Source organism: Pogona vitticeps, chromosome 2 (assembly GCF_051106095.1).
Source record: "Pogona vitticeps strain Pit_001003342236 chromosome 2, PviZW2.1, whole genome shotgun sequence".
NCBI lineage: Eukaryota > Metazoa > Chordata > Lepidosauria > Squamata > Agamidae > Pogona > Pogona vitticeps.
The window spans coordinates 35,993,370-36,016,060 of record NC_135784.1 but is presented as its reverse complement, the minus strand read 5'-3'; the positions used below and the strand labels follow the sequence as shown (position 1 = coordinate 36,016,060).

Below are 22,691 nucleotides of genomic sequence, written 5' to 3'. Positions count from 1 at the left end.
AAAGAAAGGTGACCGCCGAAGAATTGATGCTTTTGAACTGTGGTGCTGGAGGAGACTCTTGAGAGTCCCCTGGACTGCAAGGAGAACAAACTTATCCGTTCTAAAGGAAATCAACCCTGAGTGCTCACTGGAAGGACAGATCCTGAAGCCATGGCTCCAGTACTTTGGCCATCTCATGAGAAGAGAAGACTCCCTGGAAAAGATGCTGATGTTGGGAAAGTGTGAAGGTTGAGATGGTTGGATGAGATGGTTGGACAGGGTCATCGAAGCGACCAACATGAATTTAACCCAACTCCGGGAGGCAGTGGAAGATGGGAGGGCCTGGCGTGCTCTGATCCATGGGGTCACGAAGAGTCGGACACAACTTAACAACTAAACAACAACAACAAGTCTGTACAAGCCATCAATCAAAACCCAAAGAAAAATTAAAAAGACAAAAACCTTAAAATTATAGCAGTTAGTCGTTAAGGTAACACAAGGATTAAAAAAATGTTTTCTTTATGTTTTTCCATGTTATCTTGACCGCTAGGATCACAAAATCTAATGCAGGCACCTTCTTCTTTTAATTCCACAGTCAATCATTACCAAACATCCACTTCTCTCTTCATACCCATTTTGCTCACAATCTGAGGGTTTTACTACCCTGCTCTCCTTGAAACTATTTCAACCATAAGCTTTAGTGCAAAAAAAAAGAAGCCCTTTGCCCTGCCCTCCTGGCAAAGCCTGTTGAATGCATAAGCAGCTTGCTAATGGGCCTTGTGCATTAGTACAATTAATGCTCCTGTTTTGCCAATTACGTAAGTGAGTGCTAAAGAAGCAGCCCGAGGCACCTCATGCCTGATCGCGCAGAGCAGAGAATGTCATGAGTTATAGCAGAGGATCCTCACTCTCTGGCCGGGAAGTAGCCATAAAAAGGACATCTTTTATCACATCTCTTTTTATCACAACAGGACATTCTTCACCTTTGGGACAACAGAAAATTATGTCCTTGCATAAACAGGCAAGAGGCATATGTTTGCGTGTTCTACCCCGCTGAGCCACATTTTAGTTTGAATAAAAAAAGTTTTTTAAAAAAAAGAACAATTTGTAATTAGAACCATTTGTTCCCTGCCTTTCCTGAAGGCTCCTGCATAATATTCAAAAGACAGGGACCTCATTTAAGTAAAAAAAAAAAAAAATCTTAAGGGGTAAACAGCAAAGTGCTGGCCATGTCTGCGCAGAAGCAATTCCAGCCCTACTGTTTGGCAAAATGAGGCGGGAATTGGGCAGCAGACCCCAGGAATTGGAGGAGAGAGTTGTGAGCTAAGTAGTCTGGCCTGCCTCCTCACAACTTTTTCTGCTGCCTTCAGGTTTCTGGGAGACCCTGTCCCTGTGCTACTGTTGACAGAAGGTTCGGCAGCCAGTCTAGCTGGCTTTTGAATATAAAACAGGAAGGGGAGTGCCATCTTATTCTTCACATCAGACCAGAAAATGTTTCAGAACACACCCGCTCCAGAGCAAGCTCCTTGGAGTTTAATGAGGTTTGGTTCTTTGCAAAAGAATTTACTAGTTTGCCTCCTAATAGGTGAGTACTCTGTATTACACACACACACACACACACACAAAGAAGAGATACCTTGTTCTTTATGGCCAGCATAGATAAGCAAGAGCGGAGCCTTTTAACTAGCGACGTTCCTTTCTATGCATTCTACCAGGCTAACAGAAAAGAGCTGAACGATGATCTTCCTTTCCTCTACAACAGGAATGGGTAGCTTGAAGGGACCAGGTTTTCTGTCTCTTGGAGCCTGTGGGGGCTCCATGGGCTGATGAAAATTTCCCCCAAAAGGAACAGTTAATCAATCAATATCCATTATCTGGTTCTGAACATCAGATTGTTCTCGTAGCTGAACAGTACCACTGGGCCTTCACCCTGCTTAAAAGGCAAATGGTCACACTTAGAGATGAGAAATAACCCCTCTTTTTTGGTGGAAAAGATTGGGGAGGTGGAGAAGCATTGGGGGTGCGGCAAAACCAGCACTGAGTCTCATGCAAACCCAGGCTAAACTTTGCCTGTCTCTGCTCTACAACATCATGGAAAAAAGCAGTGGTTCAGCAAAAATATCCAAGCTGGGAGATTCTGGATGTTGTAGACAAAAAAAAATGTCACTTTCCCATGCTTTGTGCTTCTGCCATGTAATTTTACTTCCTGAATGTCTTGGTCTTAAAGCAAGTGCGTATTCACATCCTTGTGAAGCCTGCAGGTCATATTTCGGTCCCATCCCATGCTCTGCATTTATTTCTACGTTCCTAATTGTAAGAGCAAAGCAGCAACATGTGTTCACCATCCCTGTTTGCCCCCATCACTACCATCTGCTGTTGAGGCTGTTGGTTCCTTCTGCCTAAAGGTAGGACCAGTAGGGTTTGCTTCATGCCATTCTGTAAAACGTAATAATATAATCTTAGAATAATGATCTTAGAACTGCAGAACTGGAAGGGACTCTGTGGATTATCGAATCCAGCCCTTGTTACTGCATGAAATTCCTGCTTTTCCTACAGCTACCTGCAAAGTAATTAACACAAGTTTAATTAACCTCAGGTCCTATGGTATCCATCGTTTGACTACCACTGCATAAATGGACCAAAAAAACCAGAACAGTAGCTTGCAACAAAAAAAACTCACTCTGATTTCATACGATGCAGGCATGTTTCATTGCAACCTTTACTTTAGAAGAGCCACTTCTCATTTGTATATGAGAGAGGAAAGGTTTCCCATATTCTTCATAAATACATTTTTTTTAAAAAGTTAACCCTATACTTCTTTTTCAAAGGGTTAAGTTTTAAAAGTGTAACATGATTCCCTAAGATGTACAGTAGCTATGGAGGAGCTTTTGCACATAAGAAACATTTAAGTGAGTTTTGATGTTGTGTTTCTTCCACACCCCAACATTGCTTCTGTTTCAAAAGAAAACTGGACAGGCCTTTAATAAGACACCAAGAGTCACTGCTGAATTGTTTGTTGCACCTTAGTCTCCTTCTTCAAGCCTTTTCAGTATTGAGGTAATGTTCATTATGGAAGGGACTTTTCTTTCCTCCTCGCAAAGCTCTTGAAAATTACACCCAGTAATCAGGGAGTTGACGAGTCGTGATGGATGTGATATTATTGCACTACTAATCATTTATTGCTTACTCTGTTGTGATCAAGTTAATTACCTGTTCCAGAGTTTTGATGTGTTCACTTTACCGTTAAGTAAACTCTGTGTGTCATTTTAACAGCAACCTGCACTCCTGTGTGTTGTGATTGAGAACAGGAACTGAGTTACAGCGATCTCCTCAGGAGAAAATGCAAGGATGCGCTCAAAAGTAGATAGAAAGAGGGCAGCACAGTGTAGGATTGAACTGTAGACCCTTAACAAAAATATGGTACCCAGATTAAAGTTGTTATGATGGGGGGTTCATTGGTTTAGTATCTGGCTACAGAGCCAGCGGTTCGGCGTTAGATTCCGCACTGTGCCACTTAAGCAGGAGTTAGACTTGATGATCCATAGGGCCTCTTACGGCTCTGTAGTTCTTCTATAATTCTTATTAGTTCACATGATGGCAACAAGGGTGATCAGGGGACTGGAAAACAAGCTCTGTAAGGAAAGACTGAAAGAACTGGGCATGTTTAGCCTTGGGAAAAGAAGACTGAGGGGAAGATATGATAGCACTTTTCAAATACTTGAAAGCTAGTCATACAGAGGAGGGGCAGGATCTGTTCTTGATCATCCCAAAGGGCAGGACTCGCAATAAAGGGCTCAAGTTACAGGAATCCAGACTTGGGCTAAATATCAAGAATATCAGTTTCTTAACTGTTAGAGTAGTGTGACAATGGAACCAATTACCTCAGGAGTAGGTGCGTGCTCCAACACTGGAGGCATTCAAGAGAAAATTGGACAACCATCTGTCAGATCTGCTTTGATTTGGATTCTTGCATTGAGTAGGGAGTTAGACTTGATGGCCTTATAGGCCCCTTCCAACTCAATTATTCTATGATTCTTGTGATGTCTAAGTGCCTTTTGTGTCAGTCAGTACAGCATAACAGTAACTGTGATTCTTTGTTGCATTATTCAAAAGGTAACCAGTTAAAGATAACTATGTCACTTATAACTGGTTACTTCTAAGCTCTGATTACAAAACGTAAATACAGGTTCCCCTTGACATTTAGTCCAGTCATGTCTGACTCTAGGGGGCACTGCTCATCCCCATTTCCAAGCTGTAGAGCCAGCGGTTGTCCAAAGACAGTTTCCATGGTCATGTGGCCAGCACAACTAGACACAGAACGCCGTTACCTTCTCACCGTGGTGGTACCTATTTATCTACTCGCATTTGCATGCTTTCTAACTGCTAGGTTGGCAGGAGCTGGGACAAACGACGGGAGCTCACTCCGTTGCATGGATTCGATCTTATGACTGCTGGTCTTTTAACCCACACTGCCTCCAATACTTGATTACAATACTTCACTGACTTCCAGTATGCAGAGCTTCATTATCAAAAACATTATATTATTAGGCATATGTGTACTTATAAACTGACCCATATCTAGTACATGTTTGAACTATGTGTTTTATGCAATTCCTTTTTTGGTTCTTATCGCTTATTCTTATATTATTGTTTTGGAACCACTTTTGTTTTTGATATGGCTTTGTTTTGTGATTGGACACTGCAAAATAAGCACCAACATAATTTGCAAGTCTGATTCCTTAGGCGCATACCTCTGAGGAAACTCCTTTTTTCTCAGAGAGACAACATGTTCCTCATAAATCTCCATTTTAACCATCAGATCAGGGAGTCTGTTGCCTAAACACCTCCCTAAGAGTCCTACAGAACTTTAGAGAACTTTCTAGGGTAAAATGAGAAGCCTGTGCTTGTCACACCTGGCATTTATCCCAAAAGGGTAATTCCAGAAAGGAATCAGACATCCACTACCAATCATATCAACTTTCCCATTGGCTGATATAAGTTTTTGCATTGTTCCATTCAACATCAGCTTGTCTAATTTTTCACATTTATTTATCTACATACTATATGCACAACAATTCATTAGAGCTGTACATCCCAAAATGTTAGAGCTATGGAAAAATTGTAGGCATGAATGCTTTAAAATATATAAAAACTAAACTTAAGTTGCAGGCATTTGTTTGTTTGTTTGTATGCCCACCTTTCTCCTTTAAAAGGACCCAAGGCTGCTTACATAATTAAAAAGACAATATTTAAAGGCTAAAAGAATAAGTATAAAAATATTTAACTGTTTAAGAAAGAATTAAACAAGTATTATATTAAAAACTGATTGGCTCAAAATTGGGAAAGGCGTACGACAAGGCTGTATATTGTCCCCCAGCTTATTTAACTTATATGCAGAATACATCATGCAGAAGGCTGGACTGGAGGAATCCCAAGCCGGAATTAAGATTGCCGGAAGAAATATCAACAACCTCAGATATGCAGATGATACCACTCTGATGGCAGAAAGTGAGGAGGAATTAAAGAACCTTGTAATGAGGGTGAAAGAAGAGAGTGCAAAAAACAGCCTGAAACTCAACATCAAAAAAACTAAGATCATGGCCACTGGTCCCATCACCTCCTGGCAAATAGAAGGGGAAGATATGGAGGCAGTGACAGATTTTATTTTCTTGGGCTCCATGATCACTGAAGATGAAGACAGCAGCCACGAAATTAAAAGACACCTGCTTCTTGGGAGGAAAGTGATGACATACCTTGACAGTATCTTAAAAAGCAGAGACATCACCTTGCCAACAAAAGTACGAATAGTCAAAGCTATGGTTTTTCCTGTCGTGAATTATGGAAGTGAGAGCTGGACCATAAAGAAAGCAGACCGCCGAAGAATTGATGCTTTTGAATTCTGGTGCTGGAAAAGGCTCTTGAGGGTCCCCTGGACTGCAAGGAGAACAAACCTATCAATTCTAAAGGAAATCAAGCCTGAGTGCTCACTGGAAGGACAGATCCTGAAGCTGAGGCTCCAGTACTTTGGCCATCTCATAAAAAGAGAAGACTCCTTGGAAAAGACCTTGATGTTAGGAAAGTGTGACGGCAAGAGGAGAAGGGGACGACCGAGGATGAGATGGCTGGACAGTGTCTGCGAAGCAACCAACATGAAATTGACCCAACTCCGGGAGGCAGTGGAGGATAGGAGGGCGTGTCGTGCTCTGGTCCATGGGGTCACGAAGAGTCGGACGCGACTAAACGACTAAACAACGATGATATTAAAAATGTTAAGTAAAATCAGTACTAAGGCACATTTAAAACAACAGCTTTAACAGAGCACAACAGCCAATTAAAAAAACTCTCTCAGACCACCAATCAATAAGGAAAAGCCAACCTAAAGAGAAGGGTCAGAATTCAATCCAAAATACTATAGAAATATGATTTATGAAGAACAGTGAGAATGTTTCAGTTAGATTCTAAAAATGCAAGAGCTTACAGCCCAAAATGACACAAGCAAAAAGCAGAGAATACATCTCTAAAATATAAAAGTTTTTTAAATTATAAAAGTAAAATATACTATTTTTGCCTTTTATGAAAATTATTCTCAGTACCCATCCAGCCAAGGCAGTATTTCAGGTTAACCCCAATCCGTTGCTGGATCTTGTTGCTCCAGCGACAGGACTGCTCTTCTGGAGGCCAGGCTGGAATGATTCCCACCTGGGTGGATGGGGTTGCTTTAAGGGAGATCGCTCTCAGCGAAGCAACCCTTTCCAGGGCAACCAGACATGGTCCTTTCTTTATATTTAATCACACACAAAGACAGAATCTGAGGTGTTTTGACTTGATGAAGGAAGCCACAGCACTCAGTTTGCAAAACCCGACCATGTCTATTAATGAGGGGAGGTCACTAATTCATACAGTCCTTGTCTAAATCTGAAACAGCAACACCTCACTAGGCCTTTCAATTCCAAAGATATAAGGGTAAGCCTGTGGGGAGCATTTTGTCTAGTGATTAGGTATGAAGAAGATGCTCTTCCATCTATATAGGGTTTTATCCCAGTGCTAATAAGACTAAGAAGTAATTGGCACTAGTAGAATGGCCTGCTATTAAACCTTAAATATATTAGACAAGCATGGAGCTGTCTGGTTGTAACTCTACATTTTTGCTATTAAGATGCAGCATAACAATTTTTACATTGTTGCTAGCTTATCAACAGTTCCCTCTCTTCTTAAACTCATGGCCTGATCACACAGCCAAAAAACCTGTGATCTAAAAACCATGCTGAGTTTCACGTTCACACAATAAATTCTAAAGTGTGTATTTATTTTACTCTGAATCATATTATTTTCTTCAGAAGCGAGTTAAAATAAACGGCCAGCAGAGGGCCATTTACTTTCCCATGCTGTCTTCTTAACTGACTTTAGCCCACTGTGAACCTTAGAGACAGTTTTAAAAGGGAACATTTCAGGAATGCAGGAAACAACTCAAAAACCATGAGACTTGAGTCATCTAAAACACTGGTTCTTAACCTTGGATTTCTCAGGAGTTTTGGACTGCAACTCCCAGAAGCCTTCACCACCAACTGTGCTGGCTGGGGTTTCTGGGAGTTGCAGTTCAAAAACATCTGAGTAACAAAGGTTAAGAACCACTGATCTAAAATAAAATGCTACATATTGTTGGTATTTTGAGAAATGTAGACAGGCTCTTGTACAAGCAAGAGCAAGCAGTGGTTCCTTCAACTCTCAATTCATGATCATTGTTCACTTTTTCAGCACCTTAGCTTGTTCTCAAGCAGAAAAGTAATTTCCAGAGCTTGGAAAAACTAATATTTTGAACTATAATTCCTGGACCCCATCAGTCACAGGCTAGGAGATTGTGATAATTTGTGATCTAATAATACATATAGTAACAATAGCAGGCATAATAACAATAATAGTAATATTTCCAAGCTCTTGAAATTTCCACTCAAAGATTCTAAGCAAGCTCAAACAAGGAGTTTTGTGACATCACAAGGATGAATTGGTTTTATTTGGCAAGGACTTCCATGGACTGGGGCCCACTTCTTCAGATACAAAAAGTGCAACCTCAGTAGACAGACATCAATGCAGTAATAGGGAAGGTAGCAATGTGAAACATAAGGGAAATGCAAAAGCTGCAGCGTGAGATCACTTCGTGGTTGTTAAGGATTGCAGACAAACCTTTGTGTGATGGTTGTAGGTGACTGCCAGAGATCTTCATAGTGGCCTTAAGACTCCTTCAAAATAGGTTTAAGCCTGGATGGGCAGATTAACATGTGGAGAGCAGGGTGACATATTTAAGTCCTGTATAATGGAAGCGTGTGGGGAGCGACAGCAGTGGCAGCAGAGGAATCCTCAGTGCTGTGGGAACCCCTGTGTAAACTCTGGCTCAGTAGACCCCTCCAGCAGTGGAAGGGGGGTAAGTTCCATAAGAGAGTGGGCTTGCAGCAAGCAGAACCGGAAAAACACTGAATTCAGGCAGCAAATCTGTCTTCATGAGCGTTTCCTTTCTCAAATCATCTGGTTCGGGAGATGCCATGTATGGTGAATTAGCTGCCCCCCCCAAAAAAAAATATTTAAGCACACCCCACCCACCCCCAGTGTCTCATTTTCTCAGAGTGGATCCCGTGGGCAGCAAGACAAACGAGGCTTGTGATTTAATGTTTGAAGAAAATGCTGATGAAATCAATGGGAGTTCTCTTCCTCTCTTATTAGTGAGGAAGAGAAAAGCTCCAGGCTCCGCATAGGAAACTTACTCTGAGCTGAGGTAGGAAATCATAATTATTTTCTCCTTGAATGGACACACTCCCCTGCATTTGTGGACAGGCAGAGCCCCACAGCACTGAGTCCATTTGTTATTGCGTGAGCCAGTAATTACCAGCAGCTAAACAAACTAAGAGCAAGGATATTTCCCTGGAGATAGAAGAACATTCTGTGCTTATTTAAACCTGGACCCTTTCCCACCATAACTACATTTTCTAGCATTGATGCCAACTGGTATCAGCCTTCAAGTTCTCTGCTGTGTTTTGCATACTGTGTTTGGAAATGCCATTGAGACCATGGGAACAATGAGGGGGAGAATTTCAGAAAATATTGAGTGCTGGGAGAGTGAGACAAGAAAATATTTCTTCACCCAGCGTGTTGTTAGTCTGTGGAACTTCTTGATACAGGATGTGGCTATGGCAACCAACCAAGATGGCTTTAAAAGGGGATTGGACAGATTCCTGGAGGAAAAGTCCATCGCAGGTTACAAGCCATGATGGGGGCTGTACAATCTCCAGGCTTAGAAGGAAGGGACCTCCAAATGCCAGATGCAGGGAAGGGGTATCAGGAGACAGGTCTCTAGTGGTCTCCTGCACTCCCAGAAGCCTCTGGTGGGGCCACTGTGAGATACAGGGAGCGGGATTAGATAGGCCCTTGGCCTGATCCAGCAGGGCTCTTTTTATGTTCTTATGTAAGTTCTCACTAGATTGCACAACTCTTACTCCCAGACCCACCCTAAAATTTTGTTGAATAAATAGGTTCAAATGTTTGTCAAAGTGCACGTACATAGGAATGTGTGTCTCTAACATCTGTTGTATCCCATTTTTCCAAGAAGAAAATGCAACAAAATCAAAGGAGAGAGATTAAGATTCAGTGGTAGCCAAGAAGAAACAGACAGGATCTTATTTTACATACTATTTAAAAGAAAGAGGATTATGATACTCATCATAGGCATCCTTCAGTCTCGAGAGACTATGGTAACATGCTCTGAATCGAGGAGTGTCCTCTCCAGAGCATGAAGCCCGGGTAAGGTAATATGGAGGATAGGCTGTTACCCAAGCAGCAGATCCCCCCTCTCCACATTGCTGAAATGGTCCAATGGAAAGGAAGAGCCAATACGATTGGTTCCAGCAACGTCGCAGGAGTTGGCAGAACGACACGATACTATACCTTCATAAAACAATACATTATGGGCAGTATCCTGTTTGCGTAACTGTTGATTGGAACAGCACTCCACAAGACCTCCCGCTTGCTGCCGTACAAACTGGAAATCATTCACTTTCATCTAGAAGGGCTTATGCTTGTGCACAAATGCAGAAAAAGTCATGACTCGAAGGATGATTGTGTGCACAGAGTGAGCAATTTTTGGCCTACCCATTTTTACATGAAGGGAAAAAGCTCTTTCCCCTTACCACCAGTTTAGCCAGTCATTAATGGAGCATGAAACAAAAGAGTGGGTTTAAAACAAATACTTTTGTGATGCTAGAACATTTCTTATCTGAACTAGAGCAGGGGTGAACAAAGTGAGACCCTCCAGACATTGGACTGCAATTCCCAGCATGCCTAACCATTAAGACTATACTGGTTAGAGCTTGTAGGAGTTGCAGTCCAATAACTGGGAGCAAGATGCGCTTTATCAAATCCTGAATTAGTCAGTAAAGTGCTATACCCCCAATGCTAATTTGACTTTTATTTTTTAATCACCTGAAATATCTTTCCTTTCCTGTCTCTGACGTATTAGCAAGGTGGTTGATAGAGTAACGTGTTGTCTCTTGTTTACACTTTATAGTGTACTTATCAAAGAAAACCAAAGGGCATTGTGAAATGCATGTTCTTGCTGTGGGGCTTACGCATTGTATTTCTCTTCTACTCCAGTTTTGAAACAGGTAGTCCATCTCAGCAAGTATCATCAAGACAAAATAAAACAAACAAACCAACAAAAATAATGTCTTGTGCTACCACCAAGACTAACAAAAGCATTAGAGGAAGTGGACTGTAGTCCATGAAAACTCATACTGATACCTCTGTTGGTTTTAAAGGTGGTTAAAACAGATAACATAACCCAATAGACAGATATTAAAGCTAATAAGACTTTGTTTTATGTTTTGTTTTGGTTGCTGTGGTACATGATCTTTTTTAAAGAAAACAGGGAGCAGTTATGGTTGTCAGGACTCAGAGAGGTGGCTCAAATCTCAAAGAATTGGCTATGTTTTTTTTTTCAGGTATGCAGGAGAGTAATTCAGCCACAGGACAAGAAGCCCTGGAAGAGAAGAAAGTTAGACTTTTTTGTTTTTTTGTATGTGAGAAGTGGTTGTGCCCTATCTGCCTCCCTGCTGACCCATCTCTGTGACATTACAAAGACCCAACTTTGGCTCTGAAGACTCCACTGTTGAACTGGCAATTCTGGCACTTCTCACACACAAAAAAAACCCCACAAAAAACCCCAGGAGCCAAACTGAGGAAAGACCATTCACAGAACCGAGAGTTAATACAATGTGAGAAAATCATGATCAGAACATCCCGCTTTGTCTGCTCCTTCAAATGTTCTCGCTGGGTGCCAGCCAAGTTTAGACTTCCTTGTAAACAATAGCAAGCACTTCCTCATTCTGATCTCTGGTTTGTTCAACCTTTACTGGGCCAGCCATGCAAGGCAGGAGTGGGAAGGTATTTGCCGCAGCCTGTGATTCACTAAGAGGCTGGGCTTGTCCAGGTGCATTGAACCCTCTGGTTTGTTAGATTAGTCATAAAAACCAGCCTGTTCTTCTCTCTCTCCTTTTATGCTCTCCTTCTCTGACTACCAAGACCCATTCGGTCCGGCTGGCAGGTTATCAGGACACCTGTAGTACATACCTACATGCTGAGGACAGGAGCTCGGGAACAGAGACTGTGGAACAACAGCAAGTATACAGGAGACCAGGTAGAAAATTAAAAGGGTGGATAAAGTACTATTTGATTCACTACTAGGCTGTTACTAGATTGAATTACACCGGTTTCTCTGAGCCATACCCTGCTTTAATCTAACCTCAGATTTGCACACACATCTATAGGTTACTTGAGACCTGGCAGCTGAACAGCTGAATGGACTTCATTAGAAATAATTTTGCATGAAGGCCTCTGGATTGCTTGATCAGTGGTGGCAGTTTGTTGAATCAAACGTCTCATTCGATGTTGAGGGTGTTGAAAAATTGCCAGCCTGTGGCCATGGCAAAATTTCTCTGTGGACTGTGACTAGGCTTGCCAACTAACTCCAGTGTGTCAAACTGTGGTTAAAAGCACCACTGCAGCTGGAAGGCATTGCTACGAAGCAACCCTGAACTGAAAGCTGAATTGCAGGCCTGGTCCTGCCATTAGGCAGAGTGAGGTGATCACCCCTAGGTGGTGGTGAAAACAGTGGCAGAGCCCCCTGCCGGTTTCTCCACAGATCTTCCCTTCTGACACACAACTCTTCTCAGGCTTTCTAACTAATCCTGACTTCTCCCTTGTATTGGAAGATACTGTGAGTACTGAGGTGAGATTAGTTTCCCGTCCAGCCAGCTATCATATATGATATGATACAACAACATCATCTTGTCTTTCCCCTCAGGTAGCAACGTATCTTGGGCCAGCCCTGCTGCTTAGGATTGCTAGCTCACAGGTGGGAGCCCTCTATTTTAGTTCCCTTAATCATAATTTGACTTCGGTCTGGTGGTTTTTATAAATCACACACCTGTGTTCATGTTGCACAAGAGATGAGAACAAGGCTATGAGACACCAGTTTGTACCAGCTCAGCCTTTGTTGCCGAGAATACCCGACTGAACCCATTTTGTTTGATGAAAAAGCCTCAGGAATATGAAAAGCCAGAACTTTGGGAAGGTTTTTGTTTCGTTTCCTTATTTGTTTTTGGACTAAAACTCTCAAGCTTCCATGGCCAGGGAGATTTGGGGAATTATATTCAAATGTTAACTTTTCTTGAGCTCTGATTAAAAGCAGACAATGCCCCTCTCAGATAAATCAGGTCCAACTATGAACAGAAAAGGTGGTGGTGGGGGGGTTGAGGAGATTTCTTTTTTAAAAATATATAACACTGAACAATATCATTATTTTCTCCCTAAATAATTTTTGTGTTACATGAGTAGCTCCATCTCGTTGATCTAGAGGCTGCTGAGTAGATGATGTTAGATTATTGGCTTTCTTTCCTGTTTACAGATTTTGTTATTTGGGAAACAGCCTCTGTTGTTGTTGTTTTAACAAGCTTAATTCCTCAGTCAGATGCTACAACTAAGCAAGCTTTATGGTAATAAACAGCCACTTCCAACCATCTCACAGTCATCTATTCTGTGTGGCTTCTTTTCTTCGATGTACCGCAGTCCATTGTGTAACTCCTTTCTTTTTATGTATTCTTGGTAGGAATAAGCTTGTGCAAAGCAGCTCAATATTTGTGCTCAACACAGTGTGTATATATTTATTTGGTGGGTGGCATGAAAAAAGAGAGAGGGATCAACAAGGACACTGTAGTTCCTAAAGTTAGTGTTACCAATTAGCAACAACAGACACTTTAGCCCTATTCAGCTATTCCCTCCTTGGCTGTAATCCAGACATTTTGAAAGGAGGAACCAAATCCTTCCTTTTCTGTCATCACTTTCTCTGCACGGACAGCAAGATGTCTGAAGAGGAGACATGTCTGATTGCATGTAGCCTCTGTGTGTGATCAGGAATCCAGATCTTCCGGGGTTTTTGGTTGTATGCAGAGCCCATGTGTGACCAGGAGTTTGACCTGTTTTGAAAGTCTGCTCTCCTCATGAAATAACTGACAACAGGGAGTTGAAGGAAGTGCTGGTTGTTCCTCTCAAAGGGCATTAATGACAACAAAGGATGTCGTGACAGAATAGAACTACTGTATTGTGTTAAGGGCTTTCCATGCTCATTCAAGCTGTAAAGTGTCCAAAAGTGGCAAATGTGCAGGGCCAAACCTTAACAAATGCCTTATTCAAGCAACAAGGATGGGGAATGTATTCCATGCTATGCCTTATTCACGAAAATCTTGGAAATGCATTGTCTGTGGCAGAGTGCTTGACCTGTCCCAGGTCACATTTTCATAGAACCTATCAGGCCGACAAAGCTATCGTTCCAGTTTGCATCACCAGTACCAATTTATATGTCAGTTTTCTATGTGCCAAAGATGGTTTATGAGAAGAAAGACACAAAAACAAAAATACACAAGAACAAAACATTGCAATCATGCATTATTATTACAAGAACAGTCATTTAATTAATGCTCACCTTATAGCATTTAATCAGCAAAATTGATAATTTTTATCAAACAATATTCAATCAATATTTTAAATCAATATTGCATAAGCCTGAGACAGAATATGCAAGGCTTTTATAAAGCACTTACGCAATAAAACACAACCACAATCCAGCCGTCTTCAAAGTACAAAGTGCCAGAAACAGCAAGCAGGGTTGCCAGTAGGATTTTAACAGCTCGCAATAGGTGATCTCACCTATATACTGTGTACTCCACTCACTCAAACTTGGGCAGCCATCCATAAGGCTCAAAGACAGACAAGAGGGATGGTGTCCAGTCTGCTGACCTGTACTCCAGATGCTCCAGTCACTGGAGCCATGGTGATGCCTTTTGGATTAAACCTCCCATGGGCCTGAGCTAGCATGTCCAATGGGCACTTGGGGAAGTCTTGCCTTAAAGTGTGAGAGATCAGATCATAGAATCATAGAGTTGGAAGGGACCCTTAAAGTCATTGAGTCCAAACCTCTGCTCAATGCAATAATCCAAATTAAAGTATATCTGACAGGTGGCTGTCCACCTTTCTCTTGAATACCTCCAATGTTGGAGCACTCACCGCCTCCCGAGATAATGGGTTCCAGGATGTTCAACTGAAATCTGACTTACTGTAACGTGAGCCCATTATTACATGTCCTGCACTCTGGAATGATAGGGAACAGATCCTGCCCCTCCCCTGTATAACAGCTTTTCAAATATTTGAAGAGTGCTATCATTTCTCCCCTCTGTCTTCTGTTCTCAAGGCTGAACATGCCCAGTTCTTTCCATCTTTCCTCACAGGGCTTGGTTTCCAGCCCCCTGATCTTCCTTGTTGCCCTCCTCTGAACTTCTTCCAGTTTGTCAACATCCTTCTTAAACTGTGGTATCCAGAACTGGAGAAAATACTCTAGATCAGTGGTTCTTAACGTGGGCGATAATGCCCCCCAGGGGGCAATTTCATTTTTCAGGGGGGCGGTAGAATGAAAAGGGGCAGCGTGGGGGCGCTGGAGCAGAAGGGGGGCGGTAGGGGGGCGCTGGAGCAAGCCAAACCTGTGAAGATGGCTGCAGCCTTTTTACACTGTGCATGAATATATATTTTCCTCCAATTTTAATTTAGTTTCACACTTTTTGTCTTGAAATTTTTAGTTCCTGCATTTGTTTTTATGCCCTTTTTATATTTCTTTTTGCGTCTTAAAATTCACTTGCAAATAAATCATTACATGTTACTTTTTGGGGGGGCATTTCATTTTCTGGGAATTTAATTTTGTTTTCAGGGGTCATTGGATTTAAGTGTCTTAAATAACTAACTAACTAACTAACTAACTAACTAACTAACTAACTAACTAACTAACTAACTAACTAACTAAATAAATAAATAAATAAACAAACAAACAAACAAATAAATAAATAAATAAATAAATAAATAAGATATCATCACCGCGGGGAGGGGGGGCGATGATAACTTCCTCAATGGCTCAAGGGGGCGTTTCTTTCAAAAAGGTTAAGAACCACTGCTCTAGATAAGGCCTAACCAGTGCCAAATAAGAGGGGAACTAGTACTTCATGTAATTTGGAGAGTATGATGGGTGAGAACTTGTAGGCTGGGTGAGAAAGTCTCCTGTGAGTGTTAAGGCTGGTGAGAATGGCACTTTGGATCATGTTTATTTTTAAAATATACCTGTATATATCAAATTTTATAAATTGGTTTTTATTTGGGATGGAAAGAATTTGCGTTTTAAAAATTAGCAACCTGTGAGGAACTAGGTTAACAGATTCATCAGTCCTAATCCAAGACTTTGAGTGTCTAACTCTTGAATGTCCAGAATTACCACCTTTGTTTTGAGAGATGTTCTTCATCTTTAACATCTGTATGGCACGTAAACATAATATGGTTCTTCCTTGATGAAAGCAGGTATATCAATTGAATTTAGCCAGTGTACATGGGGGAGGATTTGGTTCCAACTTAGTTCGGAACAATTTTAGTAAAACTTGCAGCTTTTTCATACGTGGGACAGAAGGAAAATCAGGTTTAAGAAATCTGAGCATGGGAGAAGATGAAACTCATCCAGTCACACTATCCAGCTTCATGCTTTTCACTAAAAAGCAGCAGGATTGCTTAGGAAATGCCAGTCAAAGACTACTTAGATAGTAATTGGTTCCCAAATAGGGTGGAGGGAGGAGTGTGATATGTGTCTCCCTGGTGGCCTAAAGAAATCCTTATAAGGGCACAAGAATCAACCTTCAGCTTAAATTTGTTTTGCATTTCTTAAGGTAAATTCCATTTTTATTAACTTCTTGTTCTAGGAAAAGCTTTTCCTTCTCATTTTTAATTTAAAATAAATTCTTAAGAAGGAGTGTGATTTGTTTATTTTTAATTGATTCAAACCATGGAGCTTGATCACTCTTTTTTTCCTTTTTGAATCATTTGAGGTTTATCTTTGCTAAAGTACCATCTGCTTCAAGGAGATTCTGTGATAGCAGAACCTAATTGTGAGAGCTGTATTTGCTTAATTAAATGTTCTCAAGATTGGGCAAAATGCTCAGTGGATGTGATAGCCAACATCATCCCATTAAAACATTGATTGATGTGGGATGTGATTTCTGTAGAAAATTAACTTTTCTCTAAAAATGTAAATGTCTAAATTAAATTTTAAGACCAAATAAACAATTGTGATGGTATGACATGTCCACCATCCAGTCCCTTGTACTCTAATTTCTGAAGTCCTTAAAACAGGGCAAATACTATGAATTATTTCTTATTTGAGAGGTTGATCTCTTCATGAATCATGTATGAGCTACACATATATAAATCACACTGATTTAATGGATCTATACTTGTTAGGATTAGCAAATCGATTTAAGCCTACCTCTATAAATATATAATCTCATGTAAATTCACTATGTGGGTACAATTACATGGGGAATTGTTCCTCTGTTTGATCTGCTCTGGGGACAGACTAGTTCATGCCTCTTCCTGGCGACCACACAACAAAACTGCCAGCATGAAATAACCCATCCTCAGTGCATTCCTATCCACATCATTTTAGCTTCCTGTCTGAGAAGACTACTCTTTTTAATGTGCAGGTAGGACTGCTCCATTTTGGTTTAGTTCCAGCATGTTCAATCACTGGGATCAAACCAAAAGTAGAGGGCTTGCCAATTTCCCATCTGCTTTCAATTTCTCAGTATCATTAAGTTGCTTAAGCAGATGTCTTAACCCCTTGACAATATTAACAAAATTAAAAACATTTTGCCCCTCCCTGAAGAGGTGGGGAGAGCGAGGAAGCAAAAAAAAAAAAAAAAAACCATTTTGTTTAAGCCTATTTAGGGCAGCACTAATGTGCCAAACTTTTAAGAAAAACTTTAAAAATGGAAAGGTTGCTTCCAGAAAGAGGAGGAGGTGAGGAAGTGGATTTTGTTGTTCTTTCTTTCTTTCTTTCTTTCTTTTTCTTTCTTTCTTTCTTTCTTTCTTTCTTTCTTTCTTTCTTTCTTTCTTTCTTTCTTTCTTTCTTTCTTTCTTTCTTTCTTTCTTTCTTTCTTTCTTTCTTTCTTTCTTCTTCATTCCCTTTTAAGGAAGGTGGGCATGTAAGGATCACACCAAATGGCATACCACATCTCTATGCAATGTAAAGTGACCCTATTTAATCTGCTCCAGCCAGCTCCAATTTGGCCATCTGGCTGAATATCTACAATGTCTATGACTTTATCACATGACATGTATTGAGCTCCTGATTAGCTTCTCTTTGAATGCTCTCCCAGCTATGTCAGAGGCTGTTTTTGTGGGGAGAACAGAAAACTTGCATGACAGGTAAAACTTTGGGTCACTTAAATGTTGTCCCAGGAATGAAACAGTGTTTGTATATAAATAGTGCCATTGTATATGAAAAATAGTTAAACTCACAAAGGATCTCACAAAGGACTTTCTATTTTGCATCTTCTTCCCAGAACATCAGATTATTGCTGGTCACACAATAATTTTCTGCAGTGATTTCATGGTCCCAATCAGCTTTAATTATGCCAAATCAAAGACTTAGCATTTAAGTTAGATAAATTTCTCCAGTGTTTTTAAAACTCAGATTAGGTTTCCTTCTTCTTTTAAGAGAACATTGGTGACGTCTATGGAATCTAAGATATTTAGATAACCTTTGCTTTCGGATCCTATTGAAATGTTTTGATAGCCTTTTACATCCACAGCCAGTCTGAACTTTAGTGGCAATAAAGGATAATATGGCTCATTTTGAGATGTGACTGTTAGTGTCTAATTAGTGCTCTGTTGTGAGTGTTTGGGTGATGATAAGCTAGGTAGAAAGGTGGGGAATTGTAGCATTGAAATCTGTAAAGAAGAAGACAAAGAAGAAGAAGAAATAAATGTATGATCACTAAAAGAAGCCATAATTCCCAACAAATTGAGGAGGCAGCTAATCAACACGTAGAGTTCATGGCCACATTAGTTCTGAACAAAAACAATTCTTACATCCAAGTCTAGAAAACTGTAAACAATTGGCAACCCATTTTAGAACTAAGGTTCCAAGCATCCATCAGGACGATGACTCCATCTTGATGCCTGTAGATCTGGTGGTGATGTCCAAAGTATTGTCTGGTCAGGTTGAATTGGATCAGTTACAGTTGGTACAGCCTGAGGAGGTAGACAAGGCCCTTGCACACTGCACAGCTACCAGCTATTCTTTAGATCCTTGCCCATCATAGCTACTAAAATCAGCTGAGTAGCTGACTAGGGGATGGGTTATGTATATATGTCTTTACAATGTGTCTTTACAGAAGTAACCCCTTCCTTCCATTTTAAAGGAGACCATTATAAGGCCCATTCAGATAAAATTAAATTAAGTATTGGATGATCTTAATAACTAAGTATAGACACTTTGTTTATACAGTGGTGCCTTGCTTAACGACAATAATCCATTCCAGGAAAATAGCTGTTAAGCGAAAATGTCATAAAGCGAAAATAAAAAACACATTGAAACGCATTGAAAACCGTTCAATGCGTTCCAGTGGGCTAAAAACTCACCGTCCAGCGAAGATCCTCAATACAGCGGCCATTTTCAGTGCCTGTATAGCGAGGAATCTGTCTCTAAGCACAGCGGGGAGCCATTTTAAGAACCCGGCAGCCATTTTGAAAACCCAACGATCAGCTGTTTTTGATCTTCGTAAAGCGAAAATCAGTTCCTGAAGCAGGGAACCGATCATCGCTAAGCGAAATTCCCCCATTTAGACCATCGTTTTGCGATCGCAAAAGCGATAGCAAAAACCTCATCGTGAAGCAGATTTGTCATAATGCGGGGTAATCGTTAAGCGGGGCACAACTGTATACCATTCTTGGGCAAGCTGATCAAGAGGGTGTTGGCAAATGAGTTGCAACCATTCTTGGAGGAAACAGGTAGTCTAGATCCATTTCACTCAGGATTTAGGCCACGTCATGAACAGGGGGAGTGTAACCCTGCTGATCCTCCTGGATCTTTGATACCATCAACCGCAACTGATACAATTGTCCCCTTTAGGACTTGGGGGTGTTGTTGTTCAGTAGTTCCAGTCCTTCCTCAAGGGTGGTTCTCAGTAAGTACAGCTTAGAGAGACTATATCTACCCCTTGGGACCTCTTTTATGGGATCCCTCAGGAATCAACTGTCTCCTCAGTGCTTTTCAATGCCTATATGAAGCCACTGGGAGAAGTCATTCGGAGTTTTGGAGTTTGTTCTCACCAATAAGTGGGTGACACACAACTCTGTCTCTCCTTTTGCTCATCTGCAGTAAGGTCCTTGAGCACTGCCTGATGGCAGTAATGGACTTGACAAGGACCAATAAGCTGAAACTAAATCCAGATCAGACAGCATTTCAAATCGTGGATACAGAAGCACAATATCCAGCATTCATAAACCAGAAGTTTTTTGAGGAACTGAATCATTATTTAGACAAGGGAAAGGTCTCTGCTGTGAGGCAGGAAACCTGCATTTAATTTTCCCTCACTTCCTTGATTACCTGTTTGCTTATAGTAGACTTTATCTAAGGTGACCGTCATAATGCAGGCGGATATCCTGTGGAAAAACTCACAGTGTTGTACTACTTTAAAAGATTATTATCAGTAGTTCAAGAGGCAGGGCTGTGGGGAGGGAGGAAGTGGAGGGGAGGAAGGAGAAATATTATAAGAAAGGGGATGCATCTCAGAGGTAATGATGGGGAAATCTGTCAATTTTGCGTTATCTTTTATTCATAATAATAATTTTAAAAACTAAGTTCTTTCCATGCCAGATACGAAGACAGTTGGGAATTTTATTGAAGTCTTCAAAAACCTAATTCTATGGAACAAAACTGTTTTATTTTTGCACCAGTCACATTCAATGGACACAGCTCTTTCCAGTGTGTGGACAAGACCATGCTGTATTACTCTTTACATTGGTCCAAAAGATGGGGAGGCCTTCAGAAAACAGAGGACACAACATTCATTCAGCACTAAAATGGTTAGATACTCAAGGATTTCATATTTGAGCTCTCAAAGCCCGAATGGGCAAATCCTCCAGCCATGGTTTCTCTAAGGTGCTTTTAAAAAAAATCATAACAAATATCATGTCATTTCCGTCTTGAGGATGACGAAATGTAAACATTGTGAAACAATCACTATTATGTGTGCTTTGAGTTTTTTTCAGTTCCAGTCTTATGCCCTGGAATTGCCAAATGGATTTGGGTGGGAAGGCTAGGAAAAACATCTGCCTAAAAGAAAGGTTCAGTATTAGACTGGACACCTATGTCCCCAGAAGTAATACATATATGTGTGCGCCCACTTTTTTTAAAATACTAAAACTATTTAAAAATTCTTGAAACCTTGAACCCTTAAACCTGTTTGGTCAGACACAACAGTACTGTACATCAAAAGAAAGGATGGAGGAGAAGAAGCGATTCCTGTATCATATTGCCTTCTTCAAGCCTTTTTCGAATGGTTCCATTCTCCAACCCAGCCCTGCTTTGAGGATCCGTCCTTTTAAGGGCAGTGATTCCAACAAATGAAGGCTCCTGAGAAGAGCTCAATTGTTGTATTCATTGCTTTTAATAGGTAGCTATTTTTGAAATCCCCAACCAGATGTGTTTTTTCCAATCCCCACTCTGGGTGCAATAGCTGTCACCGTTTTCAAGCAAATTCAGCAAAATGACATGGGGCCAGACCTCTGTCTCCATAAGATATGCACAGCTGCATTTGTATGCCTATTAAAGATATGGCCCATTAATTTTATTGTGGGATATATATAATTGGAATAAAATTAATAGATACAGTATTTACTTTTATGTAGGTGATTGTCTGTTATGTGCCTTTTAAATATATCTGAAAGGATAAACTCTGTCCTTCCAAGTCAAACATTCTCCAGACTCTGATACGGCTGTCATCAAAAAACTACTCACTTACTATTAGAGCAATTAATTCAACAACAGGAGTGTTCTGTTAAGAGCCCTATACTCAACCGTCTTCCCGAGGCAACTTTTTCTGTTGTGGTTCTATACGGGTCATGTCCAAAACAAGCACATGCAAAGCAAAGATGTGAATGCACACTGAAAAAACACAACAGCAGTGAATTTCTAAATTTAAAAATGTAATGGCCAGAATCATATTGATAAGTTACACTTAGGTAAAGGGAATCACGTAAATCTTGGGTGTCAAGGTGCCACCCATTAATTAGGTGCCGGTTGCATTCTCGGGCAGGCATACTCCCAGGAATGCAACAAGTGCTTTGTTGATGAGCAGCAATTTGCTACCAAGATGGAGATGATTTCCCTTATTGGCAGAAGGATTTGAGCCCCCCCCCAAAAAAATAAATAGGTCCTGAGTGCAGGAAATAACAAGGGTTTCTACAACCTGCAGAAGATCCCCCCCCCCCCCGCATGCCCTACTCTTTCTCCTTTTCTGGTTCATTTCTTAAAAGCTCCCTCTTCAACTGGATTGGCATTTCCACCAGAGATGGGAAACATTGCTCTCTCTTGCTTGCTTGCTCACTCTCTTTGATGGTTTTTGTTATTGTTGTTGTTTGGTCTCTGAATCTTACAGACAACAAAGCCACTGTCATGCTGGCGATTGAATTCCAAGACTTGTAGTCCAAAATGCTGTTTTGCCCGTCTCTGGCTGTTGCTACCACTGTCACCATTTCTGATGATTTTGGTGGGGGACACTCTTGAGAAGTTTTTACCACTTTTAATGAACTCACAGCTGGTTGAGTTACTGCAAAGGGCTGCCTTTGGAAAGTGTTTGGTAACTTCTGTGGGTCCCAAACACTACAGCCAGATTACTGGGCCTGGTTACAGGGATTGCGCATCCCCACTGTTACAGTAGCTCTACTGGCTGCTGATCTGTTTGTTTCTGGGAACAATTCAAAGTGGTGGTTTTAAACTGTAAAGCCCTACATGGCTTGGGTCCAAGCTATCTCAAAAATCGTATCTCCCTTTATGAGCCTGCCCAGTGGGTTGTCATAGGTGATTAGAAGTATGCACTGTGTGGATAAAATGGATAGCGATAAGTCGCTCTCTCAGGCTTATCCAATGAAGGTGAATGAGATCCGGGAGAGATAAAAGGAAATACTTCCTCATAAAGCAAAGAATGAAAATGGAATTTGCCAGCATGAGGTATATTGACATACACCAATATAGACAATTCTACAAGTTGCCTTGATGTCCACTAACAGCTTCCTATTTC

General features: G+C 40.9%; 1 protein-coding gene and 1 long non-coding RNA gene across 2 annotated transcripts in view; both read left to right on the top strand.

The window, feature by feature from the left end:
* Positions 1–1,433: 1,433 nt before the first annotated feature.
* On the top strand, positions 1,434–11,143 carry LOC144587627 (uncharacterized). Its single transcript, XR_013542792.1, has 2 exons — positions 1,434–1,564; positions 10,965–11,143. It is a non-coding gene; the product is annotated as an uncharacterized LOC144587627 (long non-coding RNA).
* Positions 11,144–11,515: 372 nt separating this feature from the next.
* FAM3D (FAM3 metabolism regulating signaling molecule D) overlaps positions 11,516–22,691 on the top strand; it is a 32,615-nt gene continuing 21,439 nt past the window's right edge. Inside the window, exon 1 of the mRNA XM_020795369.3 lies at positions 11,516–11,659. The gene's annotated coding sequence lies outside the window, so the exon portion shown is untranslated. The remainder of the gene's footprint in view (positions 11,660–22,691) is intronic.